Raw genomic sequence first — 9,504 nt, 5'->3', positions numbered from 1 at the left:
GCAAAAGAGGGGGAGCAAACTGACACGAGCCTGCCGTCGTTGTCAGGGACAGGGTGCATCTGGGGGAAAAAAAATATGGCATAACAATAGCAGCATCCAGTATCGGTATACATGAATCCAGGGAGCCTAATAGGAAATGAACATGACTATGGCGCTTTATAAAACATGACCTACACATGACACATGGAATGGTCAAGATATTTTGTTCATTTCCTGGATTACAAAGAAGACTGTAGAATAAAATGGAGTGGTAGGGGGACCGAGGCGCGCTGTCTCCATCATAGGGAGGCGCGTCCACCTGCTGATACAGGGAGTCCGGGCTTGGGAAAAACATGGTGAGGTTGCTGCATTGAGGAGAAGATACAGTTTCCATCTGTCAAATAAACAACTGTGTAATTGAAATGCTGGCGACGGGAAAAGCGCAGCCCGTGTGAATATAGAGGTAAGTTAAATGTTGTACAGTAACGAATATGTTTTTTCAGTTCAGGGCAACACTTGCATGAAGAATATACAACGTAGCCTGCGATTTCTTCATATGGCTGCATTCGAAATAAAAGGGGGCGGGTATTTCATGTATCACATTAGATCAACATTCATCTGTTGGGGAATGTGTATTTTAACAATCTATTTAATGTATTACAGTTACTTCACTTTTAAACTGAGAGGGACATCAATTGTTATAAAATGCATTCAGAGGCATCATTCCTTAAATGTTATGGTTTAAAAGTGATACCCTACATTGGAGCATTAGAGCACCTGCAAACTGCACCCCACATCCCATCCCCCAAAACACACACACACACACACACACACACACACACACACACACACACACACACACACACACACACACACACACACACACAGAGGCAATATGAGAATTGTCAGTCCAGGTCGTGGACAACCTTTGCGGTATTTGGCAGTGCTTAGTTCAGTAAACAAGGTGCTTAAACTTGAACATTTCACTGAATAATGTGCTCCCCTTGGCATGAAATCGACCATTGCTCTGTGCTCCCAGATTCATTTATTTTCAGCATTGAGTTCCAAGCTTTTCATCTTCCCCTGTGGTTAGATGCTGTGTTCAATTTCAGTTCACATATGTATGTGACATAAGGGCAGACCCGCCACACTCAGAAATATACTCTCTTTGTGTACAAAAATGACACACAAATTCATTCATTGTTATTATAGTATTATTATCATTGTAAGGTTTCATATATCCTACTTCTCACATGTATGGCAATAACATATATCAAGCTCTCTGCTGGATTGAGGGGAGAGAGCTCAACTAGATGATTCACCCTCTTTCCAGAATAATGCCTGGATAAAGGTCTCCTACTCTCTTTAACTCAACAACATTCCTTTGTGAAATGGCTGGGGAATTGTTTATCAGGCTTAATTATGCACAAGTGTTCATTTCAAATTGAAGGTTAATTCATTGGTTTCGTGTTTTGGAAAATACGTCAGATAAGAGGACCAAACTAACCCTGTTCATTTAGCCCAGAGGATCCCCATTAATAGGCCCTGAACATCCTTTAATTTGATCAGGTCTGTATATCAACTCAAGCATGGTTCCTGCTAAAGGCTACCCATCCCAGTGCCAGACCTAGTACGTTTCCTTTACTGTCCCAAGGGGTTGTGTTGCCCCAGGTCGCTCCATTGATGCAATAAGGTTTCAAAGTCATTTTGAAGAAATATGCTGGTCATTTTCCCATGCATCAATTCCTCTTTCCTTTCCTGGTCCTCCCATCCCATCTCTCCTCATGTGATTGAGGAGGCATGTTCAGGGTGAGACAACAACAATCCTCTTAATGTATCCTCTGTCCCACCGTTCTATGGGTTTTGTCTTCCTTACTTCAGCAGCCCAAGGTTCTCAGCCAAAGAGAGAGCAGGTTTCTGAAGGCTGGGCTGCACACAGCACTGCATTGTGTTTGTCTGAAAGTAGTGCCAGAGGGGGAGGAGTGAGGCTGCCTGGGAGGTTGGGTGAAGGGTTGTACCAATACCTGGGCAGATGTCACACTGATTTAACACATTTCAGTCTTCTATATAGGACCCGGTATGTATGCTATCAACCTGATTTTCACCCCTGTTAAAATGGCTATACAGAACATGAACAGACATGTTTTCATACGATTTAACCTGTTGAATAATGGGCAAGTACCCTTGCACATTGACTCGCTGCCAGTACCCCCTGTATATAGCCTCGTTATTTTATTGTGTTACTATTTTGTACATTTCGTTTATTTAGCATTTTCTTATTCTGCATTGTTGGTTAAGGGCTTGTAAGTAAGCATTTCACGGTAAGGTCTATCTATACCTGTTGTATTCGGCCCATGTGACAAATACAATTTGATTTGTTTTGAAATGCTATTGTGCCTGGTTTTCTCTCATTCATTCCCTCAGAGAGCGCCCCCTCCCTCCCTCAGTACTGCACCGTTGCGGTGACTGCGGCGCTGCTCGGCGTCAGAGGGAGTGGAGGCAGTGTGCTGTAATTAACAGAAAGGTAACAACCCCGGGAGACGGGTGGCTCAGCCCCTTTTGATTGCTTTCATGACTGCAGGGAAAGAGTCTGAGCCGAGCTTCCTCTCTAGTGGGACAGACAGACAGACATTAGAGCAGAGCAGAGTGCTGAGCTCTTTAGCTGCCCATGCTGGGCCTGTTTCATTCACAATGCTCCTCTATCATTCTCACAGGCAGGCAGATACCAACCCCACTGCTGTGGTCCTGGAGGACTCTTGTCTGTATCTGTATCTTTTTGGGTAGCTCCTCCCTTGCTGTATAAAACACTCAAAACACCAATAGGGCATGAATATGGCACACACACTCAAAACACCCATAGGGCATGAATATGGCACACACACTCAAAAAAACGGTGACTTGTTGTATATTCCATAAGGCCTCCAAGCATTAGAGAGTTAGTAGAAGGGAAGACAGTTGTTGCATCTCTTCCTTTAGAAAAAAAGCTTTTTCTCTCAGCTTTGGTTGCTAAATAACCTACTACCAATGTCTCTTAGCTGAGGACTCATGCACGCTCTATTATTAACAAATATGTGACAAATGGCTTTGATTCACAGGGAGATTGAGGGGGGAGGTGTTGATATTGTAGGGTGAGTACATGTTGCCATTGTGGGCTGCTGCAGAATGTCAGACTGTCCGTCAGACGTCTTTCTGTAAAGGGGCCCTGTTGCCGTCGTTGTAGAGCCATGTACTCAGAGAGGCTTGGCAAAGACAGGTCCTGGTGAAAGCAGCAGCACAGAGGAATAACAGGAGGCTTTTGTGTTCCTCTCCCCCCTTGAAGCTGGAGCCTCCGGTTTAATGCACTAGAGCTGTGTAGGGGGAGGAGTCGTTCTGCCAGCCATTAATGACCTTGGTCATCACAAAAGTTCCAGACGAAAATAACAGAAAGATTTTACGTTTCTATTTTGATAGGGTCCATGTTTTCAGAGGTATGGCAGTTATGTCCTGTCTCTCACAATCAGATACCTCAGAATATTGGTTAACCTCTCAGGTCAACCTCTCAGTAGATGAGCATACTCTACAGTCTCTCAGAGACAATTTTCTAAATTACATGTTGTATTGATACATAGGTCAAGGTTCAGCGGTGCATGGGTCAGAGGTTTGATAACCATTTTTAAGTGGGGTAAGGATCAAACATTTTACTCATTGTTGTTCTGCAACACCTAAGGGCAAGACATTAATCTTATTTTCAACCTTACCTTGCATTGAGCATATGATAAACAAAATGCAAATATCACTTCTCCCACAAAATTATTGACGGCATAGACATTTACCTTTATGTACTGTAATTCTGTCAGTGACATTTGCATAACGCTTTTAATAACGATTAACTGATATTCCTCAAATTCCTTCCTTCTCCAGCCTCGTGGACATACAGTACAATCGAACCATGGTTCACAATACATCCATTATTCAGATAAATCTTTAAGGCTTGAAGAAGAAGAATTACTTTCAGCTGGTTTTCCCTTCTTCCATAACTCCTTGTCTGGGGGATCGTCTAATCCGTCTAGTTTCAGTCTTAAGCAAGGCTTTAATGCTGGATAAATATTAATCACATTTTTAATAAAAGGAGTTTGCTGAAGAAGCTGCTGTCAGGCCTGTCCGTCAGGGGAAGTGAGGTAAAGCCTAGTAAACAGCCCTGCCCTGCTCAAATCAATGGCTGTTTACTAGGCTTTGTACTGTCCTGCTCCTGGCCTGCTCAGAGTTCTTCTTATTATCTTTATTCAGCTCCTTTATTTTTGTTTGGAGCGACTACAAGAGAAATCATACAAAGACCTCCCACAAAACCAAAGGGTGGGAATTAAAAGAGCTACAATAATGAACAACAGTTATACACTACATGACCAAAAGTATGTGGACACCTGCTCGTCGAACATCTCATTCCAAAATCATGGTCCCCCCATTGCTGCTATAACAGCCTCTACTCTTCTTGGAAGGCTTTCCGCTAGATTTTGGAACATCCTGTAGGGACTTGCTTCCATTTAGCCACAAGTCGGGCACTGATGTTGGGCGATTAGGCCTGGCTTGCCGTCGGGATTCCAATTCATCCCAAAGGTGTTCAATGGAGTTGAGGTCAGGGCTCTGTGCAGGCCAGTCAAGTTCTTCCACACCGATCTCGACAAACCATTTCTGTATGGACCTCGCTTTGTGCACGGGGGCATTGTCATGCTGAAACAGGAAAGGGCCTTCCCCAAACTGTTGCCACAAAGTTGGAAGCACAGAATCGTCTAGAATGTCATTGTATGCTGCAGTGTTAAGATTTACCTTCAGTGGAACTAAGGGGCCCGAACCATGAGAAACATCCCCAGACCATTATTCCTCCTCCAGCAAACTTTACAGTTGGCACTATGCACTGGGGCAGGTTCTCCTGGCATCCGTCAAATCCAGATTCTTCTGTCGGCCAGGCAGATGGTGGAGCGTGATTCATCACTCCAGAGAACGCGTTTCCACTGCTCCAGAGTCCAATGGCGGCGAGCTTTACACCACTCCAGCCGACGCTTGACATTGTGGATGGGGATCTTATGCTTGTGTGCGGCTGCTCGGCCATGGAAACCCATTTCATGAAGCTCCCGACAAACAGTTATTGTGCTGACATTGCTTCCAGATGCATTTTGGAACTCGGTAGTTAGTGTTGCAACCAAGGACAGGCGATTTTTACATGCTATGTGCATCAGTGGTACCGTTCTGTGAGGTTGTATGGCCTACCACTTCGCGGCTGAGCCGTTGCTGCTCCTAGACGTTTCCACGTCACAATAACAGCACTTACAGTTGACCGGGGCAGCTCTAACAGGGCAGAAATTTGACGAACTGACTTGTTGGAAAGGTGGCATCCTATGACGGTGCCACATTGAAACTGAGCTCTTCTGTAAGGCCATTCTACTGCCCATGTTTTTCTACAGAGATTGCATGGCTGTGTGCTCGATTTTATACACCTGTTAGCAACGAATCCACTAATGAATGAAATAGCCAAATCCACTCATTTGAAGGGGTGTCCACATACTTTTGTATATATAGTGTAGTTGTCCCCTGACAGTTACAGTACTTTACAGGGAATCTTTACCAATTTCATGTAGATATTATACTGAAGAGGCCAAATACTTCTCATCTCCTCCTCTTAGTTACTGTGCCATTGAATCACTGTAATTATCTCAGCACACCATCACACCTAATATAAGTTAGAAAATGTTCTGTAGCATTTTGGGCCTCTTGGTTCATCAGTATTTAGTTCTATAGATAGAGCACTGAGCAGTAATAGATTATAACACTCCAAAATATCCAAGATCTTCTGAGGATAGGTGGTTTGATAGGATATGAAAATGGAACTGAAAAGTAATTTAGTTATTTTCAGTTATCAAAATCTAAACCTCTAGCTTCACACATTCTGTTCTTTCCTCTCTGCATCCACTGAGCTTTTGACCCCCAGCCTCTTTCACACACACACACACACACACACACACACACACACACACACACACACACACACACACACACACACACACACACACACACACACACACACACACACACCAGCTCCTTGGCTCCTCACTGGCATTTGGGCTGAGTGACAGAGCAGCCCATCGGTACAGTAATTGGTATTCAGAGGGGCAGCTGGGATGCACGCCTCGCAGACAGAGGGGGAATTTAGTGAGTCAATACACTGCTTCATTAGAGCTGTGAGTCACCACGCCATGCTTCAATTGTTTGTATTTGTCCAAGAGAAACCAATGCCTCCTCCCATGCAACCTGACAACCCCACGCTAACCTCAGATTGGTGGTTAACTGGTCCCCTACTCATTTCTTACCCAACAATATATTTACTGTGGTACAGAGATTGAGATGTGGCGTCAATATGCTCACAGTCACACATCCACACCAGAGTTGTATGTCCATCGGTGTATTGTATTGGCCAGAATGGCAGTTTATCCACTTGTCTCAGGATAAATCTCCTTCTGAGGCCTTAATCCTTGAGTCTAGGATGATATTTAATCTCTTATAACAAATATATTAATATTTTCATATTTTAACAATCCAAGCTACTGGGTGCTGAATATGTTAGCATATGATTATATCAGAAGATAAAGTGGGAGTATTCAGCTTCAGGACACAAATTGAAATGATTGAAGTGTGACCTGACCTCTGTATTGTGTTTTTTCAGCATACTTATCTCTCTGGTTATTGAACATGGGAATCAAACACTGTCAACCAATTGTGTATTGTACACAACACTATCTGAAATATAATGTTTTCCTTGTTACTTACGGTATGCGCTAGAGCAAGCCAGATGGCTTATTATCATTTCACTGCTTTTATTTGTTCAATTATTGGATTTTTTTGTGCACTGGTATGCTAAATCCATTATTAATCAACAAGATGAACAAATAAACTGGTTTTAAGACCTGTGGAATAGTACAGTAACACAGAATCAGTGTGCAACTTCTGCACACGCCATTAGTACAATCTTGTGCGTGTTCCACCCCTTTACTCTCATGTAAACTCAAAATATTTCCCTTTCGGATTGTTTTGGTCCGAATTTCATATCCTAACCCCCATACATGGAGAGGTTGCTCTTTTGTTTGCTTTCTCCTGACCAGAAATACACTGTTCCCGTCATACATAGTGGATGGGTACAATGGTTCACATCACAGGGACTATGAAGGATAAACTGTAGGGCAGGGGTGTTAAACTCATTATGCCACAGGGGCTGCATTCGGTCTTGAACGTTGTCACAATTAGAAAAAAATAGTCCTCTATTAATAGTTTCAAAGCTTCCATTTCGGTGATTATTAGCGAACTGGACACAGTCCGGACACTGTATGAATTTAGTCATTTAAAAGTATATTGAGTTTATTAAATTTTTTAATCAAACCACCCGCGGGACGGATTGTTTGACACCCCTCCTGTAAGGAAATGAACCCTCTGTGTCAACGGGCCTTGATTTGCATGCCGATACATGTTAATTTCTAGGATCAATAAAGGGTCAAAGAAAGTAGTATACAGTGCATTCGGAAAGTATTCAGACCCCTTGACTTTTTCCACATTTTCTTACGTTACAGCCTTATTCTAAAATTGATTAAATTAAAAAAAATCCTCATCAATCTACACACAATACCCCATAATGACAAAGCAAAAACAGGTTTTTAGAATTTTTTGCTAAAAAACCCAGAAATACCTTATTTACATAACTCGTTGCTATGAGACTCGAAATTGAGCTCAGGTGCATCCTGTTTCCAATGATGATCCTTGAGATGTTTCTACAACTTGATTGGAGTCCACCTGTTGTGAATTCAATTGTTTGGACATGATTTGGAAAGGTACACACCTGTCTATATAAGGTCCCACAGTTGACAGTGCATGTCAGAGCAAATACCAAGCAATGAGGTTGAAGGAATTGTCCGTAGAGCTCAGAGACAGAATTGTGTCAAGGCACAAATGTACCAAAAAAATTCTGCAGCACAGTGGCCTCCATCATTCACCAAGACTCTCCCTAGAGCTGTCCGCCCGGCCAAACTGAGCAATCGGGGGGAGAAGGGCCTTGGTCAGGGAGGTGATCAAGAACCCGATGGTCACTCTGACAGCGCTCCAGATTTCCTCTGTGGAGATGGGAGAACCTTCCAGAAGGACAACCATCTCTGCAGCACTCCACCAATCAGGCCAGACGGAAGCAACACCTCAGTAAAAGGCACATCACAGCCCGCTTGGAATTTGCCAAAAGGCACTTAAGGACTCTCAGACCATGAGAAACACGATTTTCTGGTCTGATGAAACCAAGATTGAACTCTTTCACCTGAATGCCAAGCGTCACGTCTGGAGGAAACCTGGCACATTACATTTACATTTACATTTAAGTCATTTAGCAGACGCTCTTATCCAGAGCGACTTACAAATTGGTGCATTCACCTTATGACATCCAGTGGAACGGCCACTTTACAATAGTGCATCTAAATCTTTTAAGGGGGGGGGGGAGTGAGAAGGATTACTTTATCCTATCCTAGGTATTCCTTAAAGAGGTGGGGTTTCAGGTGTCTCCGGAAGGTGGTGATTGACTCGGCTGTCCTGGCGTCGTGAGGGAGTTTGTTCCACCATTGGGGGGCCAGAGCAGCGAACAGTTTTGACTGGGCTGAGCGGGAACTGTACTTCCTCAGTGGTAGGGAGGCGAGCAGGCCAGAGGTGGATGAACGCAGTGCCCTTGTTTGGGTGTAGGGCCTGATCAGAGCCTGGAGGTACTGAGGTGCCGTTCCCCTCACAGCTCCGTAGGCAAGCACCATGGTCTTGTAGCGGATGCGAGCTTCAACTGGAAGCCAGTGGAGAGAGCGGAGGAGCGGGGTGACGTGAGAGAACTTGGGAAGGTTGAACTTGGGAAGGTTGGCACCATCCCTACGGTGAAGCATGGTGGTGGCAGCATCATGCTGTCGGGATGTTTTTCAGGTGCAGGGACTGGGAGACTAGTCAGGATCGAGGGAAAGTACAGAGAGATCCTTGATGAAAACCTGCTCCAGAGCTCTCAGGACCTCAGACTGGGGTGAAGGTTCACCTTCCAACAGGACAACGATCCTAAGCACACCACCAAGACAACGCAGGAGTGGCTTTGGCACAAGTCTCTGAATGCACAAGGCACAAGTCTCTGAGTGGCCCAGCCAGAGCCCGGACTTGAACCCAATCAAACATTGCTGGAGAGACCTGAAAATACCTGTGCAGCGACGCTCCCCATCCACCCTGACAGAGCTTGAGAGGATATGCAGAGAAGAATGGGAGAAACTCCTCAAGTACAGGTGTGCCAAGCTTGTAGTGTCAACCTACAAGAAGACTCAAGGCTGTAATCACTGCCAAAGGTTCTTCAACAAAGTACTGAGTAAAGGGTCTGAATACTTTTGTAAATGTTATAGTTCCATTTTTTTTTATATACATTTGCAAAAATGTATATAAACCAGTTTTTGCTTTGACATTATGGGGTATTGTGTGTAGACTGATGAGGGGAAAAAACCAATT

At 44.0% G+C, this 9,504-nt stretch overlaps 1 protein-coding gene across 1 annotated transcript in view; it reads left to right on the top strand.

Moving 5' to 3' along the window:
- The window catches only part of LOC139537328 (neurite extension and migration factor-like), a 34,077-nt gene continuing 24,573 nt past the window's right edge, over window positions 1–9,504 (top strand). Inside the window, exon 1 of the mRNA XM_071338516.1 lies at window positions 1–442. The gene's annotated coding sequence lies outside the window, so the exon portion shown is untranslated. The remainder of the gene's footprint in view (window positions 443–9,504) is intronic.

This window comes from Salvelinus alpinus, chromosome 13, assembly GCF_045679555.1.
Source record: "Salvelinus alpinus chromosome 13, SLU_Salpinus.1, whole genome shotgun sequence".
NCBI classification, from domain to species: Eukaryota; Metazoa; Chordata; class Actinopteri; order Salmoniformes; family Salmonidae; genus Salvelinus; species Salvelinus alpinus.
The sequence above is the reverse complement of the archived record's forward strand: the minus strand, read 5'-3'. Positions and strand labels throughout refer to the sequence as shown.